The sequence below is a fragment of the Sus scrofa genome, chromosome 14, assembly GCF_000003025.6.
Source record: "Sus scrofa isolate TJ Tabasco breed Duroc chromosome 14, Sscrofa11.1, whole genome shotgun sequence".
In the NCBI taxonomy this organism is placed as follows: domain Eukaryota; kingdom Metazoa; phylum Chordata; class Mammalia; order Artiodactyla; family Suidae; genus Sus; species Sus scrofa.
The window spans coordinates 19,241,191-19,258,925 of record NC_010456.5 but is presented as its reverse complement, the minus strand read 5'-3'; the positions used below and the strand labels follow the sequence as shown (position 1 = coordinate 19,258,925).

The 17,735-nt window shown below is 37.1% G+C and overlaps 1 long non-coding RNA gene across 1 annotated transcript in view; it reads left to right on the top strand.

Annotated features, from left to right (window-relative positions):
• The window catches only part of LOC110256736, a 125,501-nt gene that overhangs the window by 42,211 nt on the left and 65,555 nt on the right, over positions 1-17,735 (top strand). The gene's annotated exons all lie outside the window — the stretch shown is intronic.

Genomic DNA, 17,735 nt, shown 5'->3' with positions numbered 1-17,735 from the left:
GGCAATTTTTTTTTTCTTTTTTGGTTTTCTTTTTCTTTTCATGGCCCACCTGCAGCATATGGAAGATGGAAGTTCCCAGGCTAGGGGTTGAATCAGACTACAGCTGCAGGCTTACTCCATAGCCTTGGCAACACTAGATCTGAGCAACATCTGAGACCTACACTGCAGCTTGCAGCAACACCAGATCCTTAACCCACTGAGCAAGGCCAGGGATCAAACCTGCATGCTCATGGACGCTATGTTAGGTTCTTAACCTACTGAGCCACAATGGGAACTCCTTTTTCTTTTATATTATGAACCAAAACAAATTTTAAAGCTGAAAAAATTTACATATTTTAAAAATCTTATGATATTTCCCATGTGCTAAGTAAAGTAGATATTTACTAAATGCTTGAATTTTTTTTTAAAAAAAGAAATACAGTTTCATTATTTCCTTGGGGGAATAAACATTTTAATGAACTAATTTTGAATGGAAACATACACATACATTTTATTTTTGCTCGTTTTGTCTATTGATTGACATTGTACATGTAAAATTAGCCTCACACTAATGGTGGACACTGACCCATTATTTTATATTGCCTTAGCTGAGAGTGAGTAGTTTGTTGCCTAAGGTAGCATTTACCCCTCTGCTTTTTAGTTTCCTCAGGTGTAAAATGAGAATATTTGAGGACATGATGGCTAAAACATTTTCTAGACTATTTTCCATTCTAAGTCTGTTAGGTTCATGCTGGTACTAATGCATACATAATTTCTTCATTTCATCAATATTCTCCTCTCAGACGGAATTGCTTTATATTTATATATTCCTTGTCCCTGTACATTATATATTTATAAGCTTGAAGATTCTGTGATGTGCTTATGCTATTATGATGATACTTTCTTTTGTTCTCTGATGCACTAAGTCCACAGTGTCTGTGCTGCTCTTTGTTTCCCATCTATTTAGGTTGTGGATACCTCATGATTGGGTTGAAGTGAATGTCTTCATCTGTCAGTGGCTTATTTAGGTCTCAGGACAGATGCTCCATTTTTACAGTTTACTCTTTTTTTTTTTTTTTTTCCTCCCATTTCATTTGTACAATTTACACCCTTAATGCAGGGACTCGGATGATGCTTTTTGCATTTTCTGCTGATTTTTCATGGCAGTTTGGCCCATTATTCCTGATGGACTTCTAAAATCACTCACGAGCTCCTGTGGAATTGCTTGTGTCTGTTTCTTGAAGATGTGAAAACTTAGTTACCCAAGGAATGTGATCATTTTCTGGTGTTTTTTCTGTTCTTCTCCCAACACGCAAGGCAACATGTCTTTGCCACAATTTTGCTTCTCATATTTTATCTGCTGGATTCTTGAAAAACAGTTCATGGTGGAATTGAGAAGCAGTGGTTTTTGTTGTTTGTTTTTTCCTTGACGTTCTCTCCTTCTTTTGCATTCATCAGCACTGGCCCTTGTTAGAATGAATTTACGTGCAAGTTTTCTCTGTGAATATTGTTTAACCAAGTCAGGTATCTATTCTCTGAGAGTACAGTGAAATGCAGTAGGACTGTTTTAAAATGCTGGAGGTGAGTAAATGGGTAGTAATTGTGCACTAACTAGCTGATATCAAGTTTTACTATACTTAATGAACTTCAGTGCTATGTGAAAGATGGCCTTTTTGAACTTTTTTTTTTTAAAAAAAATTGAAGTAAACGTCATTTACAATATTGTGTTAGCTTCAGGTGTACAGCCAAGTGATTCACTTATACATATGTGTACATATATACATACGCACATATATATATTATTTTAAAGTCTATTTTCCATTATAAGTTATTACAATACATTGGGTATAGTTCCCTGTGTTATACCCTAGGGACTTGTTGTTTATTTGTCTAATATATAATAGTGTGTATCTGTTAATCCCAAATTTCTAATTTAAAGATGGCCTTTTTGATTTGTGTACATCATGCTATAATACCTAGAAAGAGAAGGACGAATGGAAACAATTTAAAGAAGGCTGGCAAGGTGGTAAAACCATGCTCTAGTCTTTAATGCCTTCTTCCAGTCTCTGTCCACATTTTCTGTGTGAAATAGATCAGCTCTGTCAAACCAGTAAGAGACCAAGTCACACAGCCCATTTTGCATTCTGTATTTTCTCCTTGGGTATTCCCATTGTTTAATGATTGTGTTTTCTTAGGGATAATTTGATCACAAGACACAGAAAACTACTCCATTTCTAGAAAAAAAAAAAACAAAAAAAATCTCATGGAAATCAACTGCAAAAATGTTTAGCTAGATTAAAAAAAAAAACTGTAACATTCCCGGGTGTTGGTTCTGTCTTTAAAGGATTTCTTGTTTTGCTTCTCTGTGCCTGCTTTATTACTGATCTCCTCTGCAGTCTAAGTTTTGCAGGCTATTTATCGACAGTTTGTTAGAACTGCTTCAATATGCAGTATTTTTCTCTGATCAAGCCAGAGGAAACCATTCCCTGGTCTGCTCCAATTTTATCTCCCTTCTAGACCAGCTTGTTGAGTCCCTGAGGTCTCAAATTCTCTGATCTGCTAGCCTAAGCATCTTACCAGAGCCTATGGAATTTTCTTCCTCAGGCACTTTCCTCTGAGGACCATCCATGCAGGAGCCATGTGCACCCTTGGGCCCTGGCGTTGGTTATGGACAGAGGTCTGCAGGGCATGGATGGACCTTGGAGGTGTGAGGCCCTGGCTTTATGGAAAAAGCTCAGTGTGGCAAGAGAAGGGAGGCAAGCCATGATCCAGGGCCATTGGCCGGCCAGTTCTCCCCATCTCTGCATTCTTCCCGAAAATGTTGACGAGTCTGAGAATTATATTTTTATTTCTTCTTCCTCTTTTTTTTGGGGGGGGGGGTCGCACCCACAACATATGGAAATTCCCAGGCTAGGGGCTAAATCAGAGCATAGCCACAGGCCTATGCCACAACCATATCAACACCAGATCAGAGCTATGTCTACGAACTACACCACAGGTCATGGCAATGCTGGATCCTTAACCCACTAAGTGAGGTCAGGGATTGAACCCACATCCTCATGGATGCTAGTTGGGTTTGTTAACCACTGATTCATGACAGGAACTCCAAGTCTGAGAACTCTATATACAATTCTGCCATTGTAATGATATATTTATCAACACAGGAGTCTGGTACATATTGTAAACAGTGTGTTAAGCTTAATTTTGTAACATTTAAATATTTAGATCCATGATATATGGAATTCCATTTGCATTTTTGTCTTGGATCCTATGGCTACTATAGTGGTAGCATGCCAAAGTGAGTATCTACAAAATATCCTTGCCCTGAACTAACTGACTTAGTCTTTCTGTCACATTTCAAATTCTCTTGTGGTAGAAGTTAATTTCTCTAAACTGAGTGATGTATTTATGCTTAAAGATTTCACAGGTAGGTCCAACTCAAGTTGTTTAAAGTTAAATCTGTTACTTTCCTTATTTTATTTTTGTCTTTTTAGGGCCGCACCCATGGCATATGGAGGTTCCCAGGCCAGGGGTCTAATCGGAGCTGTCTACACCACAGCCACAGCAATGCTAGATGTGAGCCACATCTGCGACCTACACCACAACTCAAGGCAACACCAGATCCTTGATCTGCTGCGTGAGGGCAGGGATCGAACCCACAACTTCATGGTTCCTAGTTGGATTCATTTCCACTGCACCATGATTGGAACTCCCACGTTACTTTCCATTCTTAATATGCTACTTCTATATTTCATTCACACAAGATGTTCTTTGTGAGAACATTCTGAGTCAGGCTCTGTGATAGTCACAGGAGCAAGATGCTGAGCAGAATGGTACACAGTCCTTGTTTCAAAGCAGTGGAAGAGACAAGGTCCATGTTTGCACAGGAGGCGCCATGATCTGCTTCTCTGTCAATCCTCAGATCTTAAATATATTCACGATTTGGCATCTTAGCTGCAGCTGATCATGTATCAAGCTTGGTTGATTTTTACCCCTTGTTTTTCTCTTTGTCCACTTTACTTATCCCTACTGTCACTGTCTTGATTCAGTCCTAGTTACTTTCTCTCAGCTGGACTCTTGCTTGAGCTTTTATCTGTTTGTTCTCAAATACCTTTCTAAAAACAAGAAAAAAATGTCACCTTCCTTACTTATTTCTAATTTGTGAATCCTTGCTTGCTGCTCCCATTTCCTTACCACCCTCACTTGCTCATTCCTTTCCCAGACAAAAACTATCTACTTACTGATGGATTAAAGTCTAAGTGACTGTGGGAGAGAGGACCTTCCATGAAGGCTTGGCTGCTTACCTTCTTCCTATATTGGTCCCCGTTCTCTCAACTAGAAAAAATAAATTTCACCAGCACCAACCTCTTCTTTCTGTTCCTTTGCTCCAGATACTTTCTCTACCTAGAACACACCTTCTCAACAAAATTAGACTTTTTTTTTTTTTGGTCTTTTCTAGGGCCGCTCCTGTGGCATATGGAAGTTCCCAGGCTAGGGGTCCAATCGGAGCTGCAGCCGCTGGCCTATGCCATAGCCACAGCAACGCGGGATCCGAGCTGCGTCTGCAACCCACACCACAGCTCATGGCAATGCTGGATTCCCAACCCACAGAGCAAGGCCGGGAATCGAACCCGCAACCTCATGGTTCTTTGTCAGATTCGTTAACCACTGAGCTACGATGGGAACTCCAAAAATTAGGCTTCTAATCTCACCTACCTCTCACTCCAAATATACAATTAAGTGTGGTTAAGTCCCTTTTTGATGTGCTTTTATTGCAAGCACTCCTGCATACAACTATCAGAACATCTACCTAACAGTGAAATAACACACATACATACACAGAGCCACACGCACTCCTAAAGACAATCATTCCACAAGATTTTAAATGTTCAAGGGAAGCATTATTTTTTTTAATAGAACAGATCATCAATAAATATATTAACTAAACCAAAAAAAGTTTGGTAACTTATGACTTCTTAGATATAACTTATCAAAGTTCCCTTTCATTTTAAAAAGGTTGATCTTTTTTGTTCTTGTTTATCTTGTAGCCCTTGATGCAAACTTTTCCAGAGGAAACACTTATGTATCTAAAACAAATCCTAAGGTAAATAGTGTTGCTTTGAATTCGAGCAGAATAAAAAAAAGGTCAGAGATTTTCACCTAGATCCTTGCACTTACACTGAGCGAATTGAGGCTATTCATCCCTGACATAAATCCATTAAAAACTCTTCATCTTCAGATGTCTTTAGCCTGCTAATGGGGATTTGTTTTAAGTATCTAAAGGTGACCTATATTCTAGGGAAGTTTATACCATCACAGGAATGAAGGAATGACCTGGGGAAACTGTCTCTGGGTATGTAGATTACTGAATGTAATCCTAAATAGCTTGGCTCCCAAGGTGTATGCCTTGTTTCAGGAACCCAGCTCCATTGGGCAGGATGTAGAGATGATAATGGCATATCTAAGATCCCAAAGTCCCTTAGGTTTGTCTTAAGTTTTACTTATATGAATTAAATAGCAGCATGATGTAGCCATTCAATTTAGCCATTTCAAATCAAGTGGATAGATGACAAATATTTCAGTACAGAGGAGTTTCTGATTTTCCTTTGATTCTTTTTTTCTTTGATAAGTGTGAAATCCGGAAGTGTGTTTATTAGTTTTCAAATGCTTGGTTATTTTCTGTTTCTGTTATTAATTCTTACTGTAATTCTATTGTGTTAAGAGAACATATATAACTATAGTTTTTGTGAGATTTATTTTCTAGCCTAGAATATGGTCTATTAGTATAGAACATGTTATATATAAGGAATAAAAAAATAGATGAAATAGAATCATTAAGCAATTCATGTTATCTTTACAAACAGATAAAGATATGTTTATGTATTAAATATGTAATAGCTAATAGCCAACATTATCTAATCCGCTACATTTACAAATTATAATGTAATATTAAAAACATAAAAAAACAGAGAGACAGACCAATGGAACAGAATAGAGAACCCGTAAATAAACCATGACACCTATGGTCAATTAATCTTTGACAAGGGAGGCAAGAACATCAAATGGGAAAAAGAAAGTCTATTCAGTAAGCATTGCTGGGAAACCTGGACAGCAACATGCAAAGCAATGAAACTAGAACACACCCTCACACCATGCACAAAAATAAACTCCAAATGGCTGAAAGACTTAAATATACGACAGGACACCACCAAACTCCTAGAAGAGAACATAGGCAAAACACTCTCTGCCATCAACAGCATGAATATCTTTTCAGGTCAGTCTCCCAAAGCAATAGAAATTAGAGCAAAAATAAACCCATGGGACCTCATCAAACTGAAAAGCTTTTGCACAGCAAAGGAAACCCAAAAGAAAACAAAAAGACAACTTCCAGAATGGGAGAAAATAGTTTCAAATGATGCAACGGACAAGGGCTTAATCTCTAGACTATACAAGCAATTTATACAACCCAACAGCAAAAAAACCAATCAACCAATGGAAAAGTGGGCAAAAGACCTGAATAGAAATTTCTCCAAGGAAGATATACCGATGGCCAGCAAACACATGACAAAATGCTCAACATGCTGACTATAAGAGAAATGCAAATCAAAACTACCATGAGATACCACCTCACACCAGTCAGAATGGCCATCATGAAGAAGTCCACAAATAACAAGTGCTGGAGGGGTTGTGGAGAAAAGGGAACCCTCCTGCACTGTTGGTGGGAATGGAAACTGGTACAGCCACTATGGAGAACAGTTTGGAGATACCTTAGAAATCTATACATAGAACTTCCATATGACCCCGCAATCCCACTCTTGGGCATCTATCCGGACAAAACTCTACTTAAAAGAGACACATGCACCCGCATGTTCATTGCAGCACTATTCACAATAGCCAGGACATGGAAACAACCCAAATGTCCATCAACAGATGATTGGATTCGGAAGAAGTGGTATATATACACAATGGAATACTACTCAGCCATAAAAAGAATATAATGCCATTTGCAGCAACATGGATGGAACTAGAGACTCTCATACTGAGTGAAATGAGCCAGAAAGACAAAGACAAATACCATATGATATCACTTATAACTGGAATCTAATATCCAGCACAAATGAACCTTTCCACAGAAAAGAAAATCATGGACTTGGAGAAAAGATTTGTGGCTGCCTGATGGGAGAGGGAGGGAGTGGGAGGGATCAGGAGCTTGGGGTTATCAGACACAATTTAGAATAGATTTACAAGGAGATCCTGCTGAATAGCATTGAGAACTATGTCTAGATACTCATACTGCAACAGAATAAAGGGTGGGGGAAAAAATGTATACATGTAAGGATAACTTGATCCCCTTGCTGTACAGTGGGAAAAAAATAAATTAAAAAAAAATCCCATAAAAAGAGGAATTCCCGTGGTTGCAGAGGAAATGAATCTGACTAGGAACCATGAGGTTGTGGGTTCCATACTTGGCCTCGCTCAGTGGGTTAAAGATCCGGCATTGCCGTGAGGTTTCATGCAGGTCACAGACATGGCTTGGATCTGGCATGGCTGTGGCTGTGGCTGTGGCCAGCAGCAATAGCTCTGATTAGCCCCCTAGCCTGGGAATCTCCATATGCCGTGAGTGTGCCACTCAAAAGACAAAAGACAAATATATATATAAAGATATATGTTCAAGAATATATGCAAAATTACTATAGTTTAGCCAAGAAATAGGTTATGATTTAGACAGAATATTCTTTTTTTTTTTTTTTTTTGGCACACAAACAAAGGACAGGCCATAGGCAAGCTGCATTACATTTATTGAAACCTTGGGAGTTATTGTTTCTTTCTTATGAAGAAAGACTTAGGAATTAGTGGAGTCAGGTCATAGACTCAAGGGATAATTTTAAGAGCTTGACAATGAGACATAGTCATTAAATCTGGGCCAATAGAATAAAAGAAAATACGTCTTCATTGACTTAGCCAACAATATGAAGACTTTAATTTAAAATTCATGTAGATGAAAATTTTAATTAAATTTTATTGTAGTCTATCATTAGACCAATTCTCCTTGGACTCAGAACTCTCTAGTTGAATGCTGATACAAATAATCTAGTAAGAGGCAATGTGTCCAATTTATGAAGGACTGTATTTGCAAAAGTTTGCAGCTCAATCTTAAAATGTGTATCAATTCGCAGCAGCAGATGCCTGTGTGAAACTGATAGCCCCCCAACCAGGAGTGTGCAGGCACAGAGCTGGTGGTCTCTGGAGAATAATAATAGAACTTATTCTTTATTGAGCACTTACCTCTGAGGAACTAAAGTGATTTACAAGAATTATCTCATTAGTTCACATAATACTCTTATGAAGCAACTAGATGGAAGCTGATAGGGTCTTTGCTTTTTAATAGAATTCTCTAGGTAAAGCTGGAGAAATTTGATTAGATAGATGAGCTGGATTCATAACATCCTCATCTGAGAAACTATCTTCCAAACTTTGAAACATTATTAACATTCAAAAAACAATTTTATAAATCCTGAAGTTTATACAGTACATGCCAGCTCAAGGGAACTGGCCATATATACAGGCGGTTTTGACAAGGTACAATTTAAGAACTCTGATTTTATAGATTTTCTATTAAATCCAACAAGTACATTTTGAAAATCTGCTATGTAGGAGAATGAACGTTAAAGCGTGTTATCTTTTGCAGAGATATTTTGATCTTATTGGAAAGATAAAAAGAGAAAGGCTTATTAAGGATATCACAAATACATACATGCTGGGAAGATGTCTCTGTCTCTGTCCCTGTTCCTATCCATCTACCTACTTACTTATAAAATAATAATATAAAAGGCAGAAAGAGTTATTATCGCTCAGGAATGAATAGGATATGATAAGCAGATAATTCTAAGTAAAGGTTGCTTGTAAACACGGTCTCCCATATTATATTTTATTTTTTTGGCTGCCCCGTGGCATACAGAAGTTCCTGGCCAGGGATCGAACCCAAGCATAAACAGTGACAATGCTGAATCCTCAACTTCAAGGCCACCAAGGGAACTCCATCCCACTTTACTTTAAATGAAATGCACGTGCCTCGTAGTGGCCTTCGAAGCTCTGCAGGGATCGCCTTGATTAACTGTCCAGTCTTATCATGTAGAGAAACGTCCTGTATTTGACCTGCTCTCAAGCTTCTGACTCCTTTGCCATATCCTCAATTTCAGCTGATGACATTGTACCTGATTTCACTAAGAAAATAGAAGCCATCAGTAGAGCATTTCCACGAGCCATTGCTCTCATATTTGCAGATGTGTCCTCATCTCTTCTCGGGCACTCTGGCTCCTCCAGCTGGATACAGATGAACTATCTGCCAGTCTGTCTTTGACCTCAGCCACACCAGTGTGCTGTCATATGTTGCAGCTGTGGGCTGGGTGATGTTTTGAGTCATGTGGCTTACACAGGGATGGGGAATTGATGAGTGGGCCTATCACAGTCAAGTTCTGGTCCAGAAAGGGTTACTACCTCTCTGCAGTCACCAGTATGTCCACTCCTGGAAAAAGTCTTCCTGGGGAGAAGTGGCTGTGCCACCCCTTCCTCTTCCATGCCCTATGCAACTGGTAGTCTTAGCCTCTATCAGTATCTGACATGAACTCTCAGTCCAACCAGATAATGTATGGATAAAGGAGACTTGTAATAAGCTATGCATACAAGCCCTTAATTTCTCAAGGTAATTCATGAGGTGTCATGAATAACTTAATATTACTAGTTTTATGTGAAACCGCAGTAACACTTATTTATCAGTTACCTTTTCTGTGGACAAAATGCTAACTAAACTCTGCTCAATTTTATGCTTTCTTCTTTTTTTGTGTTTAAAAAATCAGCTTTATTGAAATACAGTTTACATATAATAAAGCTCACCAGGTCCTTGTTGGTTATCTATTTTGTACATAATAGTGTGTGTCTGTTTAACCTAAAATTCTAATTTATCCATTCCCTTTGCCTCTCCCTTTTGGTAACTACAAGCTTGTTTTTGAAGTATGAGACTTTGATTTTTCTTATAAGAAAATATTTAAGAAATTAAAATTTTAAAATGAAAATTAATTTTAAAAATAAATGCAAGCCTTACACATCTTTTCAGAGAAAGGAAATTGTTTTCAAGGCAGGCAGTTACTGAGATCTTAACAGGTTTTTATCTGCCAAGTAGATGCCTTCCAACCCCCTTCAAGATTTTAGTGGATTTCCTGACAGGCATTCTTAGTTGTCATTCCTGTCTGTCCCTTGCTCCTAAACATCTAGACTGTAGAATTTGATTTCTACCTGTTCACCATTAAGGGGAAATAATTCTTCCTCCACTAGGGAAGCTGAAATGTGACAGTCATTTCATACCAATGGTCTTTTCTAAGCTCCGTAAAACTTTGGGTTTCTGTTTCTTTTTCTACCTGCCCCATCCAAAGGGAGAAGAAAGGGTAGACCAGGCTGAGGTCTTCCTTATGTGCCATTTTTCCATCACACGCTATGCTTTGAACATTAGACTTGATAACAACAAGCAAAAACCAAAACACATTTTTTTACAGGCTCTTGAAACATAATTGTGATTTTTCATCTTTCTTAGTAAGACTGCAAGTCTTAGTTTCTTAAAAACAATAACAATAATACATGCACAAAAACAACCCTGTAAATTGGCTCACAGAATAATTACAAGAGAAAAATACTACAAAGTATAGAGCATGTAACATTATTGTTGTCATAAGGCCTTTACCTTTATTATACTATTGGTTAATCATGGCAAGTACATTTAGTTATGTTAGAGAGGTGTTAATTATGCAACTATATTGGTGCTCAATACATGTTTATAGAATAATTATTTCCATATCAATATAGCTATTAATATTAATGCCATTGAATTCTCATATAATTTTCATTTTTTAATTTTTAATGATTTTTATTTTTTCCATTATATCTGATTGACAGTGTTCTGCCAATTTTCTACTGTACACCAAAGTGACCCAGTCACACATACATATATACTTTCTTTTTCCTTCATTATCCTCCATCATGTTCCATCATAAGCGACTAGATATAGATCCCAGTGCTATACAGCAGGATCTCATTGCTTATCCATTCCAAAGGCAATAGTTTGCATCTATTAACACCAGATTCATAGAATTTTTATATTAGACTTTCCTCTCCTCAATTTCTCATTTGAATGTAATAGAACTTCCTCAGTTTGAAATTTTGCAGTTGTCTATTTTTTATTATGTGTTTCCCTACACTTTGTTAAAGATGATACAGATAATTATAGGTAATGTTTCTATAATAACAGTTACCACTTGTTCTGATCAAGTTGCTAGGCATTGTACTTGAAAATATATGTAAAATTCTCTGTTAATTCTCAGGTAGTAGATATCCCCATTATATAGTTGTGGCCATGCAGACTCGAAGTACCTAAGTATCGTCCAAAAATACTTAGGTATCTGGAGAGGACATGGGTGAGGGAAGTGATTAACACAAAGCCCAGATTCTTAGCTACCAGGCAACACTGCCTCTATGGATTTTCATCTTGAAACAAAGACGAGGTTAGCCTGAAATAAGATGCCTATCTGGTCAGGTAGCTTCTCCATGTCCTCTTGTCCATTGTGATAATTCTCATGTTATTTCATTGAATTTTTATTCATTCAGATAATGTTCTAACAGCATGGAATACATTAGTTAAGGAAAAAAACTCTCTGTAGAGTCTGCATTCTAGAGGAAAAGACAGAAAAAATAATGAAACAAGTACATGTGTCATGAGTCAAAAGGTATTATGTATTAGAAAGAGTATAATGGAATGAGAAGTGGTGGGAGGTACTATTTTGTACTGTTTTTATAGGGGGCTTTTTAGTAATAAGGTGGTTGAATCACACTGATTTATGAGGAAAGAGTGCTCTAGGCAGAGGGAATGATAAAGGAAATGCAATACCTTCAGGACAGTGTTCCAGAAACAACAGGGGCTGGTGGCACTGTGGACAAGGAGGCCAAAGAGCCAGCAAAGGGAATCAGGACTAAGCTTTCTTTGTAGCCCGAGTATGGACTTAGGTTTTCTTTCAGTGTGAGATGAGAAGCCAAGAGTGTTTTATGTTTTTATTTTTTTTTCTTTTGTTTGTTTTTCTCTCTTTTTTAAAAAATTACTCAATGAATTTATTACATTTATATTTTTACAATGATCACCACAATCCAATTTTACAGGATTTCTATCCCACACCCATAGCACATCCCCCCACCCCCCATACTTTCTCCTTTGGAAACCATAAGTTTTTGAAAGTCTGTGAGTCAGTATCTGTTCTACAAAGAAGTTCAGTCTGTCCTTTTTTCAGATTCCACATGTCAGTGATAGCATTTGATGTTGGTGTCTCATTGTCTGACTGACTTCACTTAGCATGATAATTTCTAGGTCCATTCATGTTGCTAAAAAATGCCATTATTTCTTTCCTTTTAATGGCTGAGTAATATTCTATTGTGTATATGTACCACATCTTTTTATTCATTCTAAGAGTGTTTTAAACAGAAGAGTAGAAACTGGTCTGATTATATTACAGAAAGATCTTTCTGGGCTATAAATTAGTATGGAGAGTGGATTGAGTTTGGTAAGACTGGACATTAGGGCAGCTCATGCAGGTGAGAAATGATCTCTTTAGTTCATACATGGTTCATCATAGGTGATTCAGCTAATGTTGGAAGATTTCATTTCGTAAAAATGAGAGGACCCTGCAATCAAACACTCTTCCACTGAGCTATATACCCAGGAGGAATCCGAGTGTTTTAGCTGAGACAGGTCTATATATGGGATATAAGAAGAAAAGAGACAAATTAAGTTAAAGTTACTGGCAAGCATAGCCAACCAAACAGTATTTACTGAGATGTGGGGCTTTGTGAGTTACCGGCTGGCACAGCTATTCTCTTTTAGACACATTACATTTGAGGTCTCTATCCCCTAAATCCAAGGTCTAAAACCTACTGTCTACCAGGCAGGTCTGCCCCACTCATTGTCTTTGTAGACACACAAGCTTTGAAAAATAACTAAGTACAATTTTGTTACAAGTAAAGTTTACAGGACATTAAAATTTCAGTGTCCATAAATAAGTTTGACTATAACATAGCCACACTTACCTGTCTATATTTTGTCTATGGCTACTCACCTGCTCCAAGAGCAGAGTGGGGTGTTGCCACAAAGACCATACATCCTGGAGAGCTAAAAGTATTTATCATCCAATCACTAATCACCCATGACCCAGCTGGTTCCACACAACAACATGCTGACTTGAACTGTAGGAAAGTTGGGCAGCAGCTTTTGACCATCCCTCAGTCAAGAAAGGCATGGTTTTTGCTCACTTCTTTAATGACCTCAATCATGAAAAAGTTGAACTTCCCTGTGAGGTGTAATGGGATCATCAGTGCTTCACCAAAGGAAGATCACTTACGGTGAAGATTCTCTAAGGAAGCAGATAATTCAGAGAAGGATCTTGTGAGTTCCCCACAGTACAGTGTGTAAGGTCTGGCTTATTTGGTCCAGAGATTTAGGAAGGACCATAGTTTCTTATACGGTCTGATACAACTGCAGTGTTGTCCATCTCTGAGATGATGTTGCATCACCAAAAGTGAATTTTCTACCATTTGTGATCTGTGAAGCACTAAGGAGAAATTCAACACTTTTTAATTAAGTTTAGATTCATCCCCCTCTAACTCCTAAACAGGGCAAATGATTTGAATCCATCCACTTTTAGAAACCAAGGTAGTGGTACTGGTATTAAAAAAAAAAGACTTCCATTGCTTCAAAATATATAAGGTGGATAATTTGAGAGACTACAAAATGATCTTCATTTTCTGAGAGCTGAGTGTTCAAGGCCATAGGCATATGCTGCAAAGTCTAATTTCCTCTGAATTTATTCCATATTATTTTTAGGTACCTGCTAGTTGTACATCTACAGATCTGATATATATATAGAGAGAGATAGATAAATACATAGATAGATATGTATATAGATATATATACATATGTGTATGTATGTATATGAAAAACAAAATAAATTCAATATGTGAAAATACACTTTCTTTAAACCTTTTATATCTAGTGGAGCTTTTTTTCTTTCTATAAAAAGAGAAATATAGGAGGAGAAATGATCAAATCCCCAGCAGGAAAGTAATACTTGCTGGGCTGCTCTGACATTGGCAAGATTCCTATAAAGCCTCCTAAGTGTGTGAGCTCCAGACTTCATAAAAATGAGTCAGAGCTTGCTCCATGACGGGTAAAATCTTCCATTTCATGAGTTAGTTTTAACTTAAAAAAAACAATTTCTGTGAATTTTGTACTGCAGAACCTGCTTCTTACTACTTAATCATGTAAGATTTTTTGAAAGGACATAATATGCTCTTTGCCGTTTGAATATTTCGTATGAACAGGAGAGGAAAAATACAGAAACATGCATCACCAAATCTTTTGATTCCACTTTCACCATGGCATTTGTACATGAGACTGGACAAAATTAAATGTGTACATGCGCACCAGTAGTTATAAGCTGCAAAACACAAGGAGGGGACCTTCATAACTTAATCATTTAGAGTGTAGCATAGTTTTGTCCTCCTCATTTACATGGAAAGTGCGGATCACATTTTTTACTATCACCATCCTCATCAGAAACATCACCGTTATCTGTTATTCATTAATCTGCCATATTTCAGTTATACATATTAATAGTTCCATCTAATTTTGATGATTTTTTTTTGTTTTAATATTGATATCACCAAAATACTATTAATTTTTTATTATTGATAATACCAGCAGTAGCATTTGATAATTAGGTGGAGTTATGGCAGAAGAGTCAAAAGTTCCATTAACTAAATAGAATGCCCCAGAAAAATGCCATAAATCTTTAGAGCCTATCTATACAGATGATTGGATTGGTAATTGTACAGGTCACTTGCTAGAGCATGAATAGTACATAACTGGTCTGTTCTACAGAGATAGATTATTATGAGAGTGATAAAAGAAACCCTATCAGATCAAATCTAGTAAATTCATATGTCACCTGCTACATGAGCCTCAGTTTTCTGTATTTTTCTTAGTGTTTCATAAATTTTGATCAATTATTTACATAACCTGCAATGAAATTTTCAAAATGCAGTGAAGACTCCAGTTTAGCAGTAATTTTCAGATTGTTCTGCATATACGTATTACTAACCTTGGAAGAGATTTTTTCAGAAGACAGGGCAGAGCATGCTTGTCTTTTATAATAACGTTGTTCAAATAGTTGAAGCCAGCTTTCCTGCTGTACAGGTGCTAAGCTTTTTTTTTTTTTTTTTTTCTTTATCTGCTGTTGTTCTAGGAGCTCTTTCAGCAAAATCACATATTTTGTCCACAACTGTAGTTTAGATATAACAAGTTCATAGGGGTGGAGGTGTCATAGCGTCAAGGAAGCAAGGGAACCCAGCATATAGGAACTGCGTCTGGCAAATTGAAGAAGGAAATCAGTGCAATAAGCTGGAAGTATCATTAAGACTTTCATGTTACAATAATAGTGTTTCCAGGTTTGTCTTGTTGATGGCCACCTAACCCATTCGGTATTGCTCTTTAAGAATATGATTTGGCTTGAGGATGTTACAGTATGGATGTATGGTCCAAGAATGTTTGGAATAACTCCAGGATACAAACATTAAACTCTGACCCATTTTAGGGCTCAAGCTACTCGACTTTGCAAACATGGAGAGAGGGTTTTCTCCTCCATGGCCAAGCTGTGTCTTCACTGTGCACTTTGTAAGCCTCTGTGCTGAGCAGTCATCAGCATTTGGCCTCAGGGAGGTCAGCAGTCTGAGTGGACCTGAAACAAAGAAGCCAAGGATGTGGTGGGGGCAGGTGAGAAACCCTCTGAAATCACCAGGACTGTTTGGAAATGAGGAAAACTTTGTGTCCTGCTTGAGAAAATGAGAGACACAGCACTGAAGTTCCAGGTGTTTGACTTGTGGTCGTCTGGTTTCTTATTTCCTGGGGGATTTCTTTGGTAGTAAACCCAAGACTGCCAGAATCAACGACCAGTTCCCCAAATCTGAGTCATAGGTGCTTTGGCACAAATCTTATATTGGTGTTCATCGAGATGAAGTCATACATTTTCAAACTGATCCATGTGTGAAATTTGTTCATCTTTAAAACTGAGTAGGAAAACTTACAACAGCTGGAGTATTAGAACATTTTCCTCTTTTATTGATAATTGAATTTAAAAGGAAATTTTCTTTTTATTTTATTTTATTTTATTTATTTATTTATTTTAATTTTCCCACTGTACAGCAAGGGGGTCAGGTTATCCTTACATGTATACATTACAATTACATTTTTTCCCCCACCCTTTGTTCTGATGGAAGTATGGAGGAATGTGAAAGACTATTCTCACTCTTTAATGCCAAATGTTCTCTAAGAATCATTCACAATGTCTCAGTTATCAAAATGTGGGACATATGTCAGATGAATTATTGTATATTTGAAAAGGCAAATGAAAGATGGGGAAGTGTTGTGGTAAGGTATTTAGGCTTAAAAAATTTTGCAGACTTGCCAATATACAAGCCAGAGTCCCAAGGTAATCTCAGCCAGAAAAATTATCTATTGACTTTCTTATGTTCAAGAGTTTTCTGGATTTTTTTCCCTGAACCTCCTAAGTTATTCAAAAACTTCTTTGTTACTTAATGTCAAGTTCTGCATTAACAGGAACAGAGCTAGACATATTTCTTTTATCTAAAAGAATGACAGATTTCAATTATAAAACATAGTTTGACTTCTAATTTATTATTTTATACAAGCTTTAATAATTTAATAATTTTAAATTCCCTCTATAAATTTATATATGTATGTGTATATGTATATACATACATATACATACATGTACATTAATATATTGGAATGAATTAATTTTTTTCTTTTTCTTTTTTGTCTTTTTAGGACTGCACCCAAGGCATATGGAGGTTCCCAGGCCAGGGGTCTAATCAGAGCTACAGCTGCTGGTCTACGCCACAGCCACAGCAATGCTGGATCTGAGTCACACCTGTGACCTACACCATAGCTCATGGCAATGCCAGATCCTTAACCCATTGAGCAAGGCCAGGGATTGAACCTGCAACCTCATGGTTCCTAGTTGGTTTCATTTCCACTGCACCATGACAGAACTCCCATCCATCATGAAATTTACTGATAAGCATCTAGTTGATAATAAACCTTAAAGATAAAATAAAAAACTGCATACAACAAAATTAAAAGCAACTTCAGAAAATATGATTGCCTTATCTATAGGTATTTAATAAGATTATGCTAAATGTATCCTAACAAACAACTCAGAAATGAACTCAGGAATAATTTAATGAGCAAGAAACGAATAGAACAATAACCAAGTGATTGAAAATCATATTGCAAAGTGCATTGGATAAATATATATATCATATATATAACTTCTTAAAAAGGAAAATCAGCAGCATTCCCTCTTTATTAGGCAGGAAATGAAAATCAGATGATATATATTTAGTGCATTAAAACTTCTAAATAAAAGACAGATTTTGGCAATGATAGGCATCAAATACGAAAGAAAAGAATTGAGGAAATCTTTAAGTGGGCAAACTAGGTACATACTTGAGATTGCTGTTGGGATTTTGACATTGCCTCCAGCTTTGAAAACTGAGTCCTGGAAGAATTCAATATACTGGGACTTAATTCAGTCAATAAATGGGTCAGTGGTTTACTCAGGTGTCCATCACACCCAGGAAAGGAA